We start from the raw sequence: 22,282 nt of genomic DNA, 5'->3' as shown, positions 1-22,282 counted from the left end.
ATCCCATATCTCCAGAGTAAATCCCATTGAATTCAATAGGATTTACTTTTGAGTAGACATGGTTATGAACGTGCTGAAAATCAATGGGTCTTTGGAGTGAATGTAAAAAAGAATTGTGTTTGTGTTCTAACTCTTTCTGTCCCATTCTCTAGTCCTATTTTAAAGCAAGTAGGCAGGGCTTACTTAGGTATTACAGTTTTATTCTGTAGGAAATGAATACTGATTTTTTTAAAAACTAATACTGATTTTACTGCAATGACCAACTGGTTTGACAATAAACTATTATATGGGCTGTATGTATTTATACATCTGCAGTGTGTGTGTGTGTAGTCTTTCCAACAACCCTGTGAGGTAGGGTTGGAAACCAAGGCAGCTCACAAGAAGAAATAAAGCCATTTAAAATCCAATAACCATAAAGCAAGAATAAACAGTTGGAAAGCAGCCTAAAGAGGCACGATTCTGAATTTTGGGTTGGGTGAATGAAGTTTATTTATTTATTATTTGATTTATATCCTGCCCTTCCTCCCAGTAGGAGCCCAGGGCGGCAAACAAAAGCACTAAAAGCACTTTAAAACATAAAAACAGACTTTAAAATATACTAAAACATCTTTGAAAATATTTTGTAAAAGCTTTAAAAAAACATTTTTTAAAAAACAAAGAAAAGGCTTAAAAACATATTAAAAAGCAATTCCAACACAGACTCAGACTTGGATAAGGTCTCAACTTAAAAGAGCAAGTTGAAAGAACAAGTTCCTTATCACTTGAGGCTGTAGTTCTCTGCACACTTCCCAGTTTGAGTAAGCCCCAATACATTGGGACTTGCTTCTGAGTAACCAAACATCGGATTGCACTATAAATATATTTAAAGATTGTGTAATTCATAAACATATTTGAGAGTCATGTTTATATAAATATTTGTTCATACTGTGTCCCAATAAGTATTTGATTTCACACTATGGTTGTAGATGATTTTTTCCTCTACATTTTAAGTGTGCCCTTCTTCCTGGGGGTGGTCGTGGTTCTCCATTGTTTTCATCCTGAGGGGAGGATAGGCTGAGAGATGGTGAGTAGCATATTTAAGGTCTTTTCACCCCCCTTTTTTATTTGTATTTATTTTATATTTCTCCAATATCTTCCCCTGGCTGTTTTTATGTATTTTAAATATTTTTAGATTAAATAAATAGGAATCACTGAGTCACTGAGAAGAGTCTTCTAATAGACTTCCTTGCCTTTTCTGCAGATTGGAGCCAATCAGAGTGAAAGTAGGTGAGTCAGCCACTGAGAAGACTCTTCTCAGTTGCTAACGCTCTCCACTTTCATGCTGATTGGCTCCTAGAGATGTTTGTTGTTGTGAGAGAATGCATTAACAAAGATCTCATTCTTAATCCAGGAGCAAAAAAGGGTGTACGTGGCTGTAACTATCATGAAGGGACCCTGCAGCTCTGAATTTTCTACTAAACAACTGATAAATACCTATGTAACTTTCTGTCTGGAGACTTATGATTAAGAATCACTTTCCATAATTGTAAGGAGGTGTGTCCACACGCATGCATCCCAGGCACCTAAATGAGGGGAGAGAGCAGCATAGGGACATAAGCAGGTGTCTTATTCCAGGGGTTCCCAAACCTTTCTTCTACATAGACCACTTGAAAATTGCTGAGGGTCTGAAAGTATCTGAAAATTTATTATGGGCATATGCAAGATAATTAACTCCCTTTAGTGATAAGAGCAAGAACTTGGGCTGTGCGTATGATATTGTAATTTAAAGGTGTAATTTTAATTTTGCTAGTTGTTTATGTCACTACTATTGCCATTACATTCAGTGATATACGGGAATTACCATTTACGAGTAACATTAGTACAAAAAACACTACTAAGGATTCTGTATGGTCTGATACGGGAGGAGGTCCATGGGGGTGACACCATGAGTTACCGCACCGGGTGACACCAACCCTAGTGACGCCACTGGCTTCAGTCGCCTCTCCCTGCTACGGTCACATCAAAGGATGCATGCAGGGGAGAAACCATTGAAACGCTGTTTGCAAAAAGCGCTTTGGCGACAGCGCGCAGTAGGAACCTCCGCGCCTGCGCCCTGGATTTGCACAAGGGGCAGAGCCTGCAAGACGTTTGCCCGGAGCGCAGCGGGGATTCAGTCCTCCAGAGGGGGAAGGAACTGAGCTCTGTTTCCTAGAGAGGCAGGATGTTCTCATGACAATGGGAGGGAGGGAGACAAGAGTGAAGGAGGAAAGCAAACAGGCTTGATTGATTTGCGAGGAGGAGCAGGAGGAAGGAGGCTGGATCGGGGCGAGGACGCAAGACAAAGAGAGAGGTGCAGCAGTGGGGGGGCGAAATGGTCAGGAGTTTGCCTTTGGGGGGGTGGAAAGAGGGGCAGATCCTCCCCCCACATCTCCCCCGGAATCAGGGGCGTCACTATGGGGCTCCTTGGCACTCCCTCGAGCTAGATTTGCTCTCAATTGAGTGACGAATGCGAGAGCGAGCGGATCCTCCGGTAGAGGAAAAGGTCAACGGAACTCCCCCGGGAATTCATGGAGGGGGGAGTCGCATGCATGCAACCTAGGGGCAACATTGGGGGGCCGAACAGCTGCAGCGCTTCCATTGCACGATCCTCTTTGAAGCGCCCTCTCCCCCAGGATTGGGGGTGGGAAGAGACCCCCGGGTGTCGGGTCTAAGAAAGCCGGCCTACCTCACTGGGCTGCTGTGTGAGGACAAAAGGGGAGCAGGAGCAGGTGTTCCCCTCCCCAAACGCCTTGGACAAGAAAGCAGACCAAAAAGAGAGAGAGTAAGCAAGCGAATAAGTAAGCAATATTTTCCCCAGGTACAAGTGGGGCCTGTTTTATTGTTCGTTCTGTCCACAGTGTGTTTCTCTGAGTCCGTTTCTGCACTGCTGTAGTTCCTGGGAGGAAACATGCTTTTTGTAGAATCATAGAGTTGGAAGGGGCCTGTAAGACCATCCAGTCGAACCCCCAGCTCAGTGCTTACCCTCTCCCCCAAATGCACTTTGCCTCTTATTGGGATCTCCTCAAACCTCCCCCTCCCCATTGTAGATTCTCTCTCTCTCTCTCTCTCTCTCTCTCACACACACACACACACACATGCATGCATTGACGCACACACACATTAGGACAATCAACTTCTTGCCTTCCTGACCTTACAACCTCGTTGCTGCTGCTGAAGGTTGGAGAGGGGGAGATCAGCCTCCATTTCCCACTTTGGGGCCCTTGGAGGAAGGTCTGAATAAACATGTGTGGCCAGCAAATAAACTCATCTCAGTCGTCCAAACTGCAGCCCTGCAAGGTGGGCAAGAGTGGTGTCAGCCTCCCGCTTTGCACGCCAGCTGCTCACTTTAGAGCTAGATTTGCTCTCAAATTGAGTGATGAATAATGGAACTCTAATGGTTAATGGACCAACTCTCAGAGCTGAACCAAAGGACAGGGGCGTCACTACGGCGTTTGACACCACGAGCCACCCCCTGCCGTAGGCACCGGGCAGGCGCGGCCAAGGAGGAGAGAGAGAGAGATCCACCCCTTTGAAGAACCTGAGGGCTTCTCCGTGCAATCAACTCCAATCCAAAGTCATGCAAAACAGAGCCCAAACTCCACTGCTTCCATTGCCTGGTTTTCTTGCAACCTCCAGATTTTTGGGGGGGGGGTCCTGGTGCAGAGTAAGCCACCTTGCATGGGGCGGGTAGGTACAGCGGCTGCACTTTGGGATGTCAAAGAGGGTTGGACTTGATGGCCTTATAGGCCCCTTTCAACTCTACTATTCTACGATTCTATGCCCGCCAACTTGGACGGCTTTCAAAGCGGGTTGCACACGTTTCTAGAGGCTCAATGGCTGCTGACCACCATGGCTCTGTTGCTCCCTCTGCTGTCGGAGGCAGGAAATATCTCTGAATACCAGTTGCTGGGAATGTCATTTGGGGGTGAGTGTTGCTGTTGTCCTTGAGGCCTGCTGTCAGGCTTCCCAGTGGGGCCACTGGTTGGCCACTGAGGGCACGATGCTGAGCTCTTGGCCTGACCCAGCAGCCAGGCTCCTCTGATGTTAGGAGAGGGGTTGGTCTAGGGCTGGCAACAGACTTTTGGGGGGCTATGAGCCCAGGGCCAGTAATGGGCCCCACGAACACCTGCCTCCACCAAGGCCAAGGCCCGCCCTTTCTCTGCCCCTGCTTTGAGATCGAGGCTGCTCATCCCCTTCCACCCCCTGGATACACTTCAGCAGCGGACAGGTGGTGGCTCTTTTGAATGGGGGCTCACCATTTGGGAACGAAACGAAGCTCATTAGAAGAGAACCTCCTTGGATGCAGAAGGGCCCAGGTTCGATTGCCAACATTTCTGGGAAAGACCCCCTGCCTGAAATCTTGGAGAGCTGCTGCCAGTCAGGGCAGACAATACTGAACTAGATGAACCAATGATCCCCAGTCTAAAGCAGCTTCCTGCGTTTCAAGGTTTTTGTTGTTATGTGCCTTCAAGTCGATTATGACTTATGGCAACCCTATGAATAAGCAACCTCCAGTAACATCTGTTGTAAACCGCCCTATTCAGACCTTGTAAGTTCAGGTCTGCGACTTCCTTTATGGAATCAATCCATCTCTTGTTTGTCCTTCCTCTTTTTCTACTCCCTTCTGTTTTTCCCAGCATTATTGTCTTTTCTAGTGAATCATGTCTTATGATGTGTCCAAAGTATGTTTCATCATTTTAGCTTCTAGTGATAGTTCTGGTTTAATTTGTTCTAACACCCAATTATTTGTCTTTTGCACAGTCCATGGTATGTGCAAAGTTCTCCAACATCACATTTCAAATAAGCTGATTTTTCTCTTATCCATTTTGTTCACTGTTCAACTTTCACATCCATACATAGAGATGGGGAATACCATGGTCTGAATTATCCTGACTTTAGTGTTCAGTGATACATATTTGCATGTGAGTTCTCAATAGCTGCCCTCCCCAGTCCTAGCCTAATTTCTTGACTATTGTCTCCATTTTGGTTAATGACTGTGCCAAGGTATTGATAATCCTTGACAAGTTCAGTGTCCTCATTGTCAACTTTAAAGTAGGGAAGGGCTCAGCTGGGGTTGAGGGAGGGGGGATTTGCTGCTCCCCCCACCTTGCAATCCTGTGCATGTTTACTCAGAAGTAAATCCCACCCTGTTGAATGGGGCTTACCCACTAGGACTGGCATCAGTTTTGCTGAGACGGCACCTCGGCATTGCACCTGCACCCTTTGCCCACTCACTTCTCCCTGCCTCCCATCACATCTGTGGTTCCCACTGGCCCTCAGAATTATCCCCAGGCCAGCAGAACAGTGACTGCTTTTCTACCCAATATCTCAGTGGTGGGCTGAGCATGTGCTTTGCGTGCCGAAGGTCCTGGGTTCAATCTTTTACATGTCCTTGTGGAAGGGAAAAAATGTTCTAGGTTGTTTGTGTGAGGATCCCACAGCTGGCTCTGTGTGTGTGTGCCATTACATTCAGTGATATACGGATATTACAATTTATGAGTAACATTAGTACAAAAAACATTACTAAGGATTTTGTATGGTCTGGTACGGGAGGAGGTCCGTGGGGGTGACACCATGAGTTACCGCCCTGGGTGACACCAACCCTAGTGACGCCACTGCCCGGAATTCATGGGGGGGAGTCACATGCATGCAACCTAGGGGCAACATTGGGGGCCGAACAGCAGCAGCGCTTCCATTGCATGATCCTCTTTGAAGCTCCCTCTCCCCCAGGATTTGGGGTGGGAAGAGACGCCCTGGTGCAGAGGAGACACTCAGGTGTTGGGGCTAAGAAAGCTGGCCTACCTTACTGGGCTGCTGTGTGAGGACAAAAAAGGGGAAGCAAGGGCAGCCCAGTAAGGTAGGCCAGCAAGTAAGCAATATTTTCCCCACGTACAAGTGGGGCCTGTTTTATTGTTCGTTCTGTCCACAGTGTGTTTCTGTGAGTCCGTTTCTGCACTGCTGTAGTTCCTGGGAGGAAACATGCTTTTTGTAGTATCATAGAGTTGGAAGGGGCCTGTAAGACCATCCAGTTGAACCCCCAGCTCAGTGCTTACCCTTCCCACAAATGTACTTTGCCTCTTCTTCTGGTCTCCTCAATCCTCCCCCCCCATTGTAGATTCATTCACTCATTCACTCATTCTCTCTCTCTCTCTCTCTCTCTCACACACACACACACACACACACACACACACACACACACACTCACACACACACACGTTAGGACATTCATCTCCTTGCCTTCCTGACCTTACAACATCGTTGCTGCTGCTGAAGGTTGGGGATGCGGAAATCAGCATCCATTTCCCACTCTGTGGCCTTTGGAGGAAGGTCTGAATAAACATGTGTGGGCAGCAAATGAACTCATCTCTGTTGTCCAAACTGCAGCCCTGCAAGGTAGGCAAGAGTGGTGTCAGCCTCCCGCTTTGCACCCCAGCTGCTCACTTTAGAGAAGAGGCCAGTTTCATTTCTTTCATTATAAATTAATGATCAGGAAGTCGTTTACTTGAGGAACTGGAAAGAGTGGCCAGGGATGATATTATAGAAAATTGCCTGCATTTTTATGAGCTTCGTGGAAACATAGGAAGGTGCCTTATATTGTCTTGGTCCACCTAGCTCACTATTGCCTGCACTAGTGCTGTCCTGGGTTTCAAGCAGGGAGCCTTTCCCAGTCCTGCCTGGAGACGCTGCTGAGATTTGAACCCAGGACTTTTTGCAGGCAAGGCGGATGCCCTTCACCTAAATGGCCGTGTTGAGAAGTTCTGGATTTGATCCTAAACTTTTGCTCTTTTGGGGAATGGGCCAAGGTAAATGCCCTTTCTGCTGACGGCATTCACAGCCCTCCAGTTTCAAAACCAGCCGTGGGAACCCTTTCTGGCTCTGCGGGCCAGATCTTTACTGGACCCTTGTGATGTTCCTCTATTAGTGCATATATGGTAAGTGCTGTTTGTATAGGAGATACATGGTAAGTGGAATGAAAGAGGAGGGGGGAGTAAATGAGCAGTAGAATGCTGGATGATTGGCTGAGTGTTTAAATTGGCTGAGAGTATAAATGAAAGGATGACAGTTAAATCTGGGGGGATGTGAGGTGGAAGAGTGGATTGCTTGAGAGGGTGGACGTTGGTGGGTTTATGAGAGGAGAGTGTAGAGTTCGGATTAATACTAAGACCAGTACCTCAGGAATAGATGAAACCATATGCTTAAGTGCCTTTTAAAGTAATCTTTGTTATCTTTGTTATTTAATAAATACTTTTGGTTTACCAAAGGCCTGATCCTTGGCTGGGGTTTCACAGACCAGAAGGGAGGGTAAGGTAAATACCAAGGCTGAAGGGTAACAAATGGTGGCAGCGGGGAAGGAAAGAATAACACCACAAGTATTCAGAGCAAACCAGAAATATATGTATCTGCATTGATACAAAGGGAGTGGGACAGCTTGAGCATGCAGTCACAGAGGTAACCTGATTGAGAGAGACTCAGGCAGAGTCTCTGGGGATACTGGTTATAGAACATGACTGGTGGTGCTGCCTAGCAGGGGGATCTGGTGAGGTCTATGCTAGAGCAGAGAGAGAAACCATAAAAAAGGACGGTCTGGACTGGTGGAGTCCCTGGTGGTGCCTAGTGACAGGCAGTAACCATGAGCAGGTAGGAACCTGACAGGGAGAGCCAGGGAAGGACCGTCACATGTGGTGGCAGAGGTGGGATACAAACAAAGGAGTCTGCGTCACAGGTGTTGGCTGTAGCGGTGGTACGAATACTAGAGAATCCCTAACAGTGGTGTGGCAAACAGAAATAACAAAACAAGATTACTTGTGAGAGTGACTGGCAAAGAGTGTTTGGCAAAGAGCGAGTGACCATTTATTTATATATTTTATTTTATTTATATACCGCCCTAAGCACAAGGGCTCTCTGGGCGGTGTACATATAATAAAGCAATCAGGAATATATAAATACAATAATACAATAGAATCAAACCAACAAAGGTAAACAAAAATAATCAGTAGCAAAATACAACAATACATATAATAATACGCATTAAAATGCCTGGGAATATAAAAAGGTTTTCACCTGGCACCGAAAAGATAGCAGCATCAGCGCCAGGCGCACCTCATCGGAGAGACCATTCCATAGTTCGGGAGCCACAACCGAAAAGGCCCTATTTCTAGTCACCACCCTCCGAGCTTCTGGATGGGATGGTACTCGGAGGAGGGCCTTAGATGTTGAGCGCAGTGTACGGGTAGTTTCATATTGGGAGAGGTGCTCCACCAGGTATTGCGGTCCCATGCCGTGTAAGGCTTTATAGGTCAAAACCAGCACTTTGAATTTAGCCCAGAAACAAATAGGAAGCCAGTGCAGACGAGCCAGAACGGGTGTAATATGAGCGGACCTTCTTGTCCGCATCAACAATCTGGCCGCTGCATTCTGGACTAACTGTAGTTTCTGAACTGTCTTCAAGGGCAGCCCAACGTAGAGCGAATTGCAGTAGTCCAATCTAGAAGTTACCAGAGCGTGAACGACTGAGGCGAGGTCGTCACTGTCCACATAGGGACGTAGCTGGGCTACCAATCGGAGATGGTAGAAAGCATTCCTTGCCACTGAGGCTACCTGAGCCTCAAGAGACAAGGAAGAGTCGATAAGAACTCCCAAGCTACGAACCTGTTCTTTCAAGGGGAGTGTAACCCCGTCCAGAACAGGGTGAACATCCACCATCTGGGCAGAGAAGGCACTCACTAACAGCGTCTCGGTCTTGTCTGGATTAAGCTTCAGTCTGTTAGCTCCCATCCAATCCATTATCGCGGCCAGGCAATGGTTTAGTACGTTAACAGCCTCACCTGAGGAAGATGAAAAGGAGAAATAGAGTTGCATGTCATCAGCATACTGGTGACAACGCACTCCAAAACCCCTGATGACCGCACCCAGCGGCTTCATATAGATGTTGAAAAGCATGGGGGACAGTACCGATCCCTGTGGGACTCCACAATGGAGAGTCCAGGGTGTCGAGCAGTGTTCCCCAAGCACTACCTTCTGTTGACGACCCACCAAGTAGGAGCGGAGCCACTGCCAAGCATTACCCCCAACTCCCAACTCCATGAGCCTTCCCAGAAGGATACCATGGTCGATGGTATCAAAAGCAGCTGAGAGATCAAGGAGAATCAACAGGATCACACTCCCCCTGTCCCTCTCCCGACAAAGGTCATCATACAGGGCGACCAAGGCTGTTTCGGTACCAAACCCAGGCCTAAAACCGGATTGAAATGGATCAAGATAATCAGTGTCATCCAAGAGCCTCTGGAGCTGGTCGGCCACCACCCGCTCCAGAACCTTGCCCAGGAACGGAACATTTGCCACAGGTCTATAGTTGTTCAAGTTATCTGGGTCCAAGGAGGGTTTCTTCAGGAGTGGTCTCACTACCGCCACTGAATATATAGAAATGAAAAGAGAGGAGCTGGTGGAGAAGTGCATAACATTCAATTTACCTCACGAGTGTAAAGGGGTAGATGAATTGAGGGTAGCACTAATAGGATTTGCAACTGCCCAGCAAAAACAACCTGTCAAGGAAGAGACCCCAGAAGGATACTTAAGCAATCCCGCTTATATAGAGTATTTGAGAGAAAAGTTGAGATGGGAGGCTGAGGAAAAAGATAAACAGCGAGAGTTAGAAACTGAGAAGTTGAGGATGGAAACTGAGAGATTGAGGATTGAGGCGGATGAGAAAGAAAAGCATAGGGAGTTGGAATTTAAGAGAATGAGAGTGGATGCTGAATTACAGGTGGAAAAGTTAAAGTTTGAAAGGGATAAGTTTCATTCTGATGAAACAAGAAAGGACAGAAATGAAACAAAAATAAAGGTTACACCAAAAGATTTTGCAATGTTTGAGCCTGGACAAGATCCACAGATTTACCTCAGCACTTTTGAAAAGGCAGCTCAATTGTGGGGGCTACCAGTGGATAAATATATGCAATATTTATCAAACCTGATTAAAGGGGAATTGGCTGAGGTATACCAATATTTCCCCTCAGACAAGCCTGTCACCTATGCTGAGTTTAAAGAGGCAGTATACAAAAGGTTCGGACCGGGACCTGACTATTTTAGAAAGTTGTTCCGAAACTGTCAGATCCAAGCAGGGAGGTCTTTTGTTGAACAGGGAGCTAAGTTGATGGATATATTTGGAAAGTGGATGAGTAGTGCCAAAGCTCAGTCAGTGGAAGAGGTGAAAAGCCTCATGATACTGGATCAATTATTCCATCAGTTACCACCAGAAATAAGGCTCCTTGTCAAAGACCGTTCCCCTACATCGGTGCAGGAGGCCGCAGAGATGGCAGATCACTTTGCCTCCAATAGAACTGGCTGGGTGGGGAAAACATCAAGAGAGTTTAAACCCAGGCCATATAATGTTGGCAGAAAGGATGTGGTGCCACAGCGAGTGAGTCCTCCAGTAAAATCTGAAGGGCACAGGACACCCCAGAGTGGATCTGTGTACCCTAAAACAGAGGAGAAATTATGCTATAACTGTGGTAGACTGGGGCACCTACGTTTTCAATGTGGGGTTGCCAACCCCATTAGTAATCCTGCTCAGGCAAGGGCAGTAAAAATAGAACCAAAAGATCTAACAACGAAAAAGGTTCAGTTCTGCCAGATAAACTGGACAGAAGTAACAGACCTTGATTCAAGTCTGAGAGAGGAAGTGAGTGTACAAGGGGCAAATTATTGGGCATTGCTTGACACTGGTGCCACTCAGACGTTACTGAGGCCAGATTTAATAAAATCTGAAGAAATATTACCTCAGGAAACGGTGAATATCCAAGGAGTGAGGGGTCAACCAGAAAGCTTGCCTGTGGCCCTAGTGAAAATCGCGTGGAGAGGCCGAGAGGGCAAATATAAAGTAGGCATTAATGCCCAACAACAAGAACCAGTGATACTGGGAAGAGATGTTATGGGGGCACAAGGGAAAATATATGTGGTGACCAGACAGCAACTTGGCAGAGAAACAGAAGCCATGTTAAGGGGGGCTGAAGGAAACAGGGTGGAATCTGTTTGCGAGCCTCAGGTCCCCATAGCAACCCTTGGCAGGCCTGCTGAAGGAGACAAACTGTATCAACTGGTCTCTGGGGAAGAAGCAGAGCATTTCAGAGAAGAACTGAATAAGGATACCAGTTTGAATCAAATAAAGGAGCAAGCCCTGACCCAACAGATTCCTTTCACTGACAAACTGAGGAATCAAATTGTGTGTGAGAATGGGATTTTATATAGACTGTGGATGCCTGCTGAGAGAAGGGATGAATGTGAACCAGTGAAGCAATTGATAGTACCTAGCAAATACAGAACCAGATTGCTAGAGGTAGCCCATGATGTCCCATGTGCAGGACATCTGGGAATAAAAAAGACCAAGAGGAGATTGGCTGCACACTATTATTGGCCATCTCCAAAGATGTAAAACAACATTGTCTATCTTGTGGGATATGCCAAAAGGTGGGAAAAAGTGGAGTAAAGACGAAGGCACCCTTAAAGCCCCTTCCTATAATTGGACAACCCTTTTATAGAGTGGGAATAGATTTGGTGGGCCCTTTTTCCAAACCCACAAGGCATGGCAAGAAATATCTAGTGGTGGTGGTGGATTTTGCCACCAGGTACCCAGACGCAGAAGCACTAAGATCTGTAGAAGCCCCTGTGGTGGCAGAGGCTTTATTAAAAATCTTTATGAGGCTGGGTTTCCCTCATGAAGTGCTGACGGATCAAGGCAGTGTATTCATGGGAGAAGTGATGCAATGTATGTGGAAATGTTGTGGTCTAATACATCTAAAGACCACTACTTACCATCCAGCCACTAACGGAATAACTGAGAGATTCATTGGAGTTTTGAAGGGCATGATAAGAAGCCATGTTCAAGATCACCCACAAGACTGGGATGAACGGTTGGGATGCTTCTTATTTGCATACAGAGAAGTCCCTCCGGAGTCAACAGGCTTCTCACCCTTTGAACTGATGTTCACTAGAAAAGTGAGGGGACCTTTGGAACTGTTAAAAAATTCATGGGAAGGAACCCTGGGAGAGTACAAAACATCTGTAGTAGATTTTGTATTGGAATTCCGCAATAAATTAACATCAATGATGGAAGTAGTGAAAGAGAATTTGAGTCATGCACAGGAGAAGCAAAGTTACTGGTATGACAGAACAGCCAGGGAACGTGTGTATGATGTGGGAGATATGGTTATGGCGTTCATACCCAGGAAACATGACAAATTACAGGCTAACTGGGAAGGACCATATACCATCAGAGAAAGGCTTGACACAGTGACGTATGTAATCACCACAGATCAGTTAAACAAAAGCAAAGTGGTTCGTGTAAATATGTTAAAGCCTTACCATACCAGGGATGCAAAGGTGTTGCAAGTTACCTTATTCCCTGAGGGAAGTGGGCCTGAACTTCCAGATTTGGTACAGGAAAGCAAAGACAAAGGAGGGGTAGATCAATTGGAATGGTCAGAGGAGGTGAAGGAGGAAGTGAAAGAAGAGATTCTGAGAGTTTTGAAAAACTATGGGAATCTGTTTAGCAATAAACCTGGCCGAACCAGTATAGCCAGACATTCCATTGATACTGGAGATCATGCCCCAATCAGATCTATGCCGTACCGTGTGAATGGGAAAGTTTTGAGTGAGATCAAAAAGGAGGTTGAAGATATGCTGGAACTAGGAGTGATCAGGGAATCTATCAGTCCCTGGGCCTCAAGTATTGTCCTGGTTCCGAAAAAAGATCGAACGACAAGATTTTGCATTGATTATCGGCTAATCAATAAAATTACAGTCCCAGATGCGTATCCTATGCCCAGGGTAGACGCAATGTTAGAGTTATTGGGGGCAGCAACCATTATCTCTACGTTAGACCTCTGTAAAGGATTTTGGCAAATGGGGGACTTCCCAGGAGGATCACTCCGCCTGTGCTGCCTCTGGGATGGGCTCCCGTCTTGGTGGAAACTTTTTCAGTTTTAAAACCAGTCAGAAGGGCTTTTTGATTGGGGAAAATTCCTTCCGGATAAGGAAGAAACGTAGAGATTTTCCACAGAGCTTTGCTGTGTTTGTTGGAGGCTGGAATTCTGTGAAAGAAGGTCTTCCAGCAGCTCGGACAGAGCTAGGATTTCCAACCAGCTCAACTGATTAAGTGAGCCATTTTTTTTCTTCAAAGAAAAATGGATTAACAGGCAAGCATTCTCCTGTCTTTTCTCATTATTTTGTTATCAATACAGCTAAAGAGATTTGTCAAAGAACCAGCAATTAAGAAACCCTGGGTGAGTCATAGCTTTCTCTTTTATTCACGGAGCTAAGGGGAAGAAAATAGAAATAGTTTATCTTTATTTTTATTGCAAAAAGCTGGCATGGAATTCAGCATTATAAACATTACAAACGGCTGAGGGGTTTTTAATTTAAAGAGAAATTTTTTTTTTATTTATAAGACTTTTGAGTAATATATGGCTGGGACTATTTTTTCCGGTCTACTTTTTTTTTTTTTTTGACGAATCTGCTCATTCTTCCTGCTACTAATTATTTGGATGCTGTGAATTAAAGTTGTTTTGGCACTTTTGGACATACAAGAGATAAGGCAGTTCATCCTGTCTAGAGGGTGATGTCAGCTGGCTTGAAAGATTAACTCCTTTGTAACTGGATAAAGAAATAAACTGTTCTCTGCTTGGGACATTGGAAATTGAAGGGATTTTGTTTTTTTGGTTTTAAGAATGACAATCAAGAAGGTGGTTGAGATCATGGATGTACAAGAAGGGACTTTCTCTTTAGATATGTTTCAGAAAATAATGAATGAGATTAAGCTAACAAAACAAGAACTCAGACATAACAGACAAGTGATGATAAGTGAATTTGGCGAAATGAGACAGGAGTTGAAAGAAATTCAGGATTCTATGAGAAAGGAGAACAAAGATAAATTTGGAAAATTAAAAAAGGATGAAAGAAAAATTAAAGGGAAGGTTCAAGCCCTGGAGATTGGATTAAATATGGTCTTGGAAAAAGATTTGGATTTCCTGGCTCTGATGGATCCTGGAGACAAATATTACTGTTTGGAATTCAGCGCTGTCCCTGAAGGAATTGGTGAAGTGATTGGAGATAAAGATATCATCGGTTCGAAAAAATTCATGGACTGGAAGGATTTGATGGAACTTGAAATGGAGAAAGTTTACAGAATTAATTCCTGTTTTGTGACAATGAAAAACCCTTCAAGAGATGTGCAAGAGGAACAGAGATGCGGTTCTGCAACAATACTTCAGTGATACGTTCAGAAATGATGGCAAGAAAATATTTGTGATGAAGGAAATCCCTATCAGACTCTTATTATATGACTATGACAGCAAGATTATTGGGTGCGTGAAGATGGAAGATGGAAGATGGAATCAACACGGATAAAGGAAGAAGAGCGATTTGAAATTACTGGATTTAGTAGACTTGAAGAGTTGGATTAATTGACATGTCTATCTAGAAAAAAATTGATGGACATATATCTCAAGGATTGGAAACTTCTCTTTGACTTTTTGTAGAAGAATAAAATGATATGATGTTAATGAGATTTGATACCAACTAAGATAACTGCTGGAGGAAGGTGATTTTATAATTTATCAAGAGACAGGTTTGTTATATATTATAGACCTATAGCTGAACTACGACAAATCGGAAGTCAATAGTTTTTTTTAGTTTTTTTCTTTTTATTGTATTAGTTTTAATTTGTGTTTTTCTTTTTGTATTGTCTTGATTTTGAAAATTTGAATAAAAATTAATTGGAAAAAAAAAAGGATTTTGGCAAATGGAACTAGACGAGCAATCCAGAGCCAAAACTGCCTTCAGTACACCAGATGGGTTATATGAGTTTGTGACCTTACCCATGGGACTAAGGAACTCACCAAGTTCGTTTCAGAGGCTAGTCAATACTGTGTTGCGAGGCATGTCAGATTTTGCAGTGGCCTATATCGATAATGTGGCCATTTTTAGCAAGTCGGTGCCTGAGCATGTCCAACACCTGATCACAGTATTAGAGGCATTAAGAAAAGCAGGCCTCACAATAAAAGCTAAGAAATGCCAGTTTGGACTAAAGGAAGTAATCTATTTAGGACATAAGGTGGGGAGTGGGAAAATCACCCCCTTATGGAGCAAGGTGGAGACAATACAAGCGTGGCCTATCCCCTTAACCAAAAAACAAGTTAGGGCATTTCTAGGTGTGGCTAGTTTTTATAGAAAGTTTGTGAAAGATTTTGGGGAAATAGCAACCCCCTTGCATGAATTGACAAAGAAAAAGTGTTCTGAGCGTGTGGTATGGACGGATGAATGTCAGAAGGCTTTTGATGTGCTGAAGCAAGCCTTGTGCCAAGGACCCATATTAATAGCACCAGACTATGAGCAACCATTCATCGTGGCTACAGATGCATCAGACCTCGCGCTGGGAGTCATCTTGCTGCAGGAGAGAGAAGGCACCAGACATCCAGTGGCGTATCTAAGTCGAAAGGTGACGCCGAGGGAGAAAAACTATTCGTCGGTCCAAAAGGAGTGCCTAGCGGTCGTGTGGGGACTGAACAAGTTGCGCCCATACGTGTGGGGACAACGATTCACGGTAACAACGGATCATCGGGCCTTGTTATGGTTGCAGACTATGAAAAACCATAACACTATGCTGCAGAGGTGGTCCTGGGCCCATCAGGACTATCAAGTGGACTTTCAGTTTATAAAAGGCAAGGACAATGTACTGGCCGATGGACTTTCAAGGCAAGTGGCCGGGACTGCAGTGACGTGACCCAGACGGAGGAACAAAGAAAGTCATTTTCCCATAGAGACTTGTTATATTGTTAACGCAACGTATAAATCCTGGAACAGGAATAATACTCTGCCGTTGTTTTAAGGGGGGTGAAATGTGATGTTCCTGTATTAATGTATATATGGTAAGTGCTGTTTGTATAGGATATACATGGTAAGTGGAATGAAAGAGGAGGGGGGAGTGAATGGGCAGGAGAATGCTGGATGATCGGCTGAATGTTTAAAATGGCTGAGAGTATAAATGAAAGGATGACAGTTAAATCTGGGTGGAAGTTAGTGGATTGCTTGAGAGGGTGGACATTGGTGGGTTTATGAGAGGAGAGTGTGGAGTTCGGATTAATACTAAGACCAGTACCTCAGGAATAGATGAAACCATATGCTTAAGTGCCTTTTAAAGTAATCTTTGTTATCTTTGTTATTTAATAAATACTTTTGGTTTACCAAAGGCCTGATCCTTGGCTGGGGTTTCACAGACCAGAAGGGAGGGTAAGGTAAATACCAAGGCTGAAGGGTAACAAATGGTGACAGCGGTGAAGGGAATAATATAACACCACAAGTATCCAGAGCAAACCAGAATTATCTGTATTGATACAAAGAGAGTGGGACAGCTTTAGCACACAGTCACAGAGGTAACCTGATTGAGAGAGACTCAGGCAGAGTCTCTGGGGATACTGGTTATAGAACGTGACTGGTGGTGCTGCCTAGCAGGGGGATCTGGTGAGGTCTATGCTAGAGTGGAGAGAGAAACCATAAAAAAGGATGTTCTGGACTGGTGGAGTCCCTGGTGGTGTCAGCTCTACACTGCATCAGCAGTGCCGATGAGGGCTGGAAATTCCTGGGTGGTTGGCAGGGAAGCAAAGTCCTTAGCCGGCAGTCTGGCCATAAATCTGCCAGGTCTAGAAGGAGGGGATCTGATAAGGGCCAGGCCTGTCCAAAGCATACTTGCCGAGTCAGGAGTCCAGAAGCGAGGTCACTAGAGGTCTGGGATCAAGTGCCAAGGGGTCAGTCCAAAAGAGGTTGCACGGAAACTAGGAACACACAAGCCACGCCTGACATTGCAGTCAGCAACAAGCTGCAGCCATGGTGTGCCTTATAAAGAGCAGGGTTGACAGCAGGTGTGAGCCCTCAGCGTTTGGGCCTTAAGGAGACAGGCCTGCCTCTCTTCTGCCTGACCTTCTGCTGTCTATGTTCTGCAGGTGAGGGGGGAGTGTCCTGTGCACTGTCTGAGTCTGGCTGCAGGGCCTCCGCTGTATCTGGGGTGCTCTGCAGCTGAGGGGGAGAAGGAGCTGGATTCTCAGGAGCCTCCTCCATGTCTCCTTCTGAGTCTGCTGCTCCTGGGTCTGCTGCTGTTACTCCCGAGTCGTACTCATCTGAGGAGTCCTCTGACGGGGCCATGACAGGTGGTGCCTAGTGACAGGCAGTAACCACGAGCAGGTAGGAACCTGACAGGGAGAGCCAGGGAAGGACCGTCACAACCCTCACCTCAGAATCCAACTTTGCCACGTGGGCAGAGCCCTTTCAAGCTGGATGCAATGGTCTGTGTGGAAGAGGCCATCTCATGAGTAGACGGCATTTTCTTCTTTCAGGGTCCGGTGACCTTTGAGGAGGAGGAGGAGGAAGCAGTAGCTGTGCATTTCACGGAGGAGGAGTGGGTCTCCTGGATCTGGGCCAAAGTGTTCCACGCAGGGAAGCCATGGAGCAGAATTATGAGATTGGAGCCTCTTTCAGTAAGGAGACACGTTTTCTTAACTGATAGATGTTGAAGACCATTTGTGCCAATGATGCGTGGAGTGGAAAGTCAGTTTCTCACTAGGGATTCTGGGAGCTGTAGTCCAAACTCTACAGTGGGAATTGCTGCTCCGTTGGCGCTTGGGAGCGTCTTCCCCTCTCTCCCCCATCCTTCTTTCATCCAGTTTATGCCTTTGGGGCTTAGGAAGAGGCGGAGGTGGCAGCTTGCAGAATCAAGGTGGGCACCCCTGTGCTTGCACCAGTCTGTGAGCAGGACTGGTGTCTGCCTGGATCCTGCCCTCATGCGTTGGAGTTGAAGTCCTTGCCAGTTCTCAAGACAGCCCTAGTGCAGTTTCTGCAAGAATGTTCCTGCATTCCACACATTGTTGTGTCTTTTGATTGAGGAAGATTCTCTGGAGAAGCTCTCCAAATAGATGCCACTGAAGAAGACTTGCTTCAAGTCGAAACACATTTGGCAAATTATTTGAGATATGTTGTGAATTTTATCTTTGCATTTTATATTTCTGCATTAGCACACCTCTGCCTTTTATTGCTGTGTTGTCATTGGGAGTGTATGTACATCTTGTCTACAGAGCTAGCAGTTCACATCACACTCTGTGCGGTAAATTGCATGTGCATTGGAAATTGGACATTATTGTGTAAGCCATAGAATATATTTTCCGTCATTCATTTCTACATATATTTTTCAGAATCAGACCATGACTTAGACCTTCACTTTATGTGCCTTTGCCTATTTTGTCTAATTCAGCATTTGCATGGTTGGTACCAGAGATGGATTATAGGGAGAAGGGGGTGGGGGGAGAAACACTCTTTCTGACAAATTTCTCACTCCCCCACCCACCACTCCCATTGCTGGAGCCCTTTCGATGTGCAAATTATAACTGAATCATAAACTGGAAGTTAAAATTAAGCTGCAATCCCGAACATGCTTGCGTCAAAGTTGACTCCATCAAAATCAATAGGACGTTTTTCAGAGGAAATGCATTTAGGAAAGGAGCATTTATTTAAATGCAACACACCATCATTTCCCTTTCAGAGATCCAAACCATATACTCTGGCCCTTTTCTGTCTGTTCCCAACGCCAGCATTGATATTTGCATGTACATTCTCAAGCTACGACATTGAAAAGCTTATGGGAGCATTTCTGGCGACACGAATATCTTGCGGTGGCTTTACTCTTAATCTCCATGGAGAAAGGTTTCCTCCAGAAGTGTAAATGTGATGTGCAGCCTTGGGTCCGTTTTGGAGGAGGAGGGTGGAGCTCTCAGGGCTGGTTTTCACTTTCTTTGTGAAGAGATGATGTTGTCCAAATGAAAACAGATGGGTTGGCTGAGTTCCACTGTGCCCTCCCCAACAGGCAGTTCAGGTTGGGCGTCATATCCAGTGAGCGCATGTTCCCAAGTGCCAGGCTGACCCTGTTGGGGCCACATGGCCCTGTCCTCTTCAGGGGGTGCAGGAGTTAAAATGTTCCAAACAATCCCTCCTGTTAACTACAAATGGCTTGTATTGGAATGGCTGAATATCTTGTGGTCAAAAGTAACTAGTCCTGTGTGTTTCTTTGGAAGAATCGGAGCTCAATTCCTGTTTGGAAGACGGAGAGGATCTGCAGGAACGTTGTAGCTGTGTCCCACTCCAAGTATGATAGCTCTTCTGCTGTCATGGAGAACGATGGTCTTGAGGAAGGAGAGCATCCAGCCGAGGAAGAGGGAAACGATCCTTTAGAAGGGACCCATTCCTTGGGGGATGAGCAGGTATCCTCTGGTGCCGAGGATATATCTCCGGGAGGTGGAGGGATCCTTGTAGTGGGTGATTCGATCATTAGCAACATAGACAGTGGGGTGTGTGATGGGTGTGCAGACCGCAAGGTGTTTTGCCTGCCTGGTGGGAAGGTTGCGGATATCGCCCGTCGTTTAGATAGCTTGGTAGACATTGTTGGGGAGGAGTCAGTGGTCGTGGTGCATGTTGGCACCAACGACATGGGGAAATGCAGCCGTGGGGCCCAGAAGCAAAATTTAGGTTGCTAGGTAGGATGCTGAAAGCCAGGACCTCCAAGTTGGCTTTCTCTGAAATGATACCAGTTCCACGCGCAGGACCTGCCAGACAGGCACAGCTTTGCAGTCTCAATGCATGGATGAGATGATGGTGTTGGGTGGAAGGGTTTGGATTTGTTAGGCACTGGGGAACATTTTGGGACAAGCTGGGCCTGTACAAAAGGGACGGGCTCCACTTGAACCAGAATGGAACCAGACTGCTGGCACTTAAAATTAAAATGGTGGCAGAGCAGCTTTTTAAACTGACTGAGGGGGAAAACCCAACAGGAGCTGGGGAAGGTCCTGTTTGGAATGAACCTCCCCCCTGAGAGAAAGACCAAAGAAATGATGAGATTTTAAAAGAGGTAGGCGTAGAAGTAGGCATTGTGAGAGCAGGGGCACAGGATATAAATTCAGAAGGACAAAATTATCACAGGCCAAACCACAAGTGCCAAAGACACTTGAAGAGTGACACTGTGTAAAGTGCCTGTATGCTAATGCTAGGTGCCTCCAAACCAAGATGGGAGAACTGGAGTGCTTGGACTTAGAGGAGAGCATTGATATAGTGAGCATAACGGAGACCTGGTGGAATGGAGAAAACCAGTGGGATACGGTTATCCCTGGATATAAACTATATTGGAAGGACAGGGAAGGACGTATTGGTGAAGGAGTCGCTCTATACGTGAAAGGGCATTGAATCCAGCAAGCTCGAAACACCAAAAGAGGCGGACTCCTCCACAGAATCATTGTGGGTGGTGAAACCATGCCCCAGGAGGGATTTAATTCTGGGAATGATCTATCGTCCCCCTGATCAAAATGCACAGGGAGACCTTGAGATGAGATATGAAATTGAGAAAGCATCCAAACTAGGAAATGTGGTAGTAATGGGTGACTTCCACTACCCAGACATAGAATGGTCGCATATGTGTTCCAGTCATGACAAAGAAGCAAAATTTCTAGATATTCTAAATGACTATTCCCTAGACTAGTTGGTCATGGAACTGACCAGAGGGACAGCAACCCTGGACTTAATCCTCAGTGGGGACCGGGACCTGGTGCAAGATGTAAGTGTTGTGGAACTGATTGGGAGCAGTGACCATAGTGCTATTAAATTAAACATACATGTAAATGGCCAATTACCTAGAAAATCCAACACGGTCACATTTGACTTCAAAAGAGGAAACTTCACAAAAATGAGGGGATTGGTAAAAAGAAAGCTGAAAAACAAAGTCCAGAGGGTCACATCACTTGAAAATGCTTTGAAGTTGTTTAAAAACACTTCATTAGAAGCTCAATTGGAGTGCATACCGCAGATCAGAAAAGGTACCGCCAGGGCCAAGAAGATGCCAGCATGGTTAACGAGCAAAGTCAAGGAAGCTCTTAGAGGCAAAAAGTCTTCCTTCAGAAAATGGAAGTCTTGTCCGAATGAAGAAAATAAAAAAGAACACAAACTCTGGCAAAAGAAAGGCAAGAAGACAATAAGGGATGCTAAAAAAGAATTTGAGGAGCACATTGCTAAGAACATAAAAACCAACAACAAAAAATTCTATAAATACATTCAAAGCAGGAGACCATCTAGGGAGGTGATTGGACCCTTGGATGATAAGGGAGTCAAAGGTGTACTAAAGAACGATAAGGAGATTGCAGAGAAGCTAAATGAATTCTTTGCATCTGTCTTCACAGTGGAAGATATAGGGCAGATCCCTGAACCTGAACTAACATTTGCAGGAAGGGATTCTGAAGAACTGAGACAAATAGTGGTAATGAGAGAGGAAGTTCTAAGCTTAATGGACAATATAAAAACTGACAAATCACCGGGCCCGGATGGCATCCACCCGAGAGTTCTCAAAGAACTCAAAGATGAAATTGCTGATCTGCTAACTAAAATATGTAACTTGTTCCTTGGGTCCTCCTCCGTCCTGAGGACTGGAAAGTGGCCAATGTAACGCCAATCTTCAAAAAGGGATCCAGAGGGGATCCCGGAAATTACAGGCCAGTTAGCTTAACTTCTGTCCCTGGAAAACTGGTAGAAAGTATGATTAAAGCTCGATTAACTAAGCACATAGAAGAACAAGCCTTGCTGAAGCAGAGCCAGCATGGCTTCTGCAAGGGAAAGTCCTGTCTCAGTAACCTATTAGAATTCTTTGAGAGTGTCAACAAGCATATAGATAGAGGTGATCCAGTGGACATAGTGTACTTAGACTTTCAAAAAGCGTTTGACAAGGTACCTCACCAAAGGCTTCTGAGGAAGCTTAGCAGTCATGGAATAAGAGGAGAGGTCCTCTTGTGGATAAGGAATTGGTTAAGAAGCAGAAAGCAGAGAGTAGGAATAAATGGACAGTTCTCCCAATGGAGGGCTGTAGAAAGTGGAGTCCCTCAAGGATCAGTATTGGGACCTGTACTTTTCAACTTGTTCATTAATGACCTAGAATTAGGAGTGAGCAGTGAAGTCGCCAAGTTCGCTGACGACACTAAATTGTTCAGGGTTGTTAAAACAAAAAGGGATTGCGAAGAGCTCCAAAAAGACCTCTCCAAACTGAGTGAATGGGCGGGAAAATGGCAAATGCAATTCAATATAAACAAGTGTAAAATTATGCATATTGGAGCAAAAAATCTTAATTTCACATACACGCTCATGGGGTCTGAACTGGCGGTGACCGACCAGGAGAGAGACCTCGGGGTTGTAGTGG

General features: G+C 45.4%; 1 protein-coding gene across 1 annotated transcript in view; it reads left to right on the top strand.

Moving 5' to 3' along the window:
- Nucleotides 1-2,234: 2,234 nt before the first annotated feature.
- Nucleotides 2,235-22,282, top strand: part of LOC133381881 (zinc finger protein 91-like) — a 34,635-nt gene continuing 14,587 nt past the window's right edge. Inside the window, exon 1 of the mRNA XM_061621448.1 lies at nucleotides 2,235-2,329. The gene's annotated coding sequence lies outside the window, so the exon portion shown is untranslated. The remainder of the gene's footprint in view (nucleotides 2,330-22,282) is intronic.

The sequence above is a fragment of the Rhineura floridana genome, chromosome 3 (genome assembly GCF_030035675.1).
Source record: "Rhineura floridana isolate rRhiFlo1 chromosome 3, rRhiFlo1.hap2, whole genome shotgun sequence".
Classification (NCBI taxonomy): Eukaryota; Metazoa; Chordata; class Lepidosauria; order Squamata; family Rhineuridae; genus Rhineura; species Rhineura floridana.
This window is presented reverse-complemented; position numbering and strand designations above follow the sequence as displayed.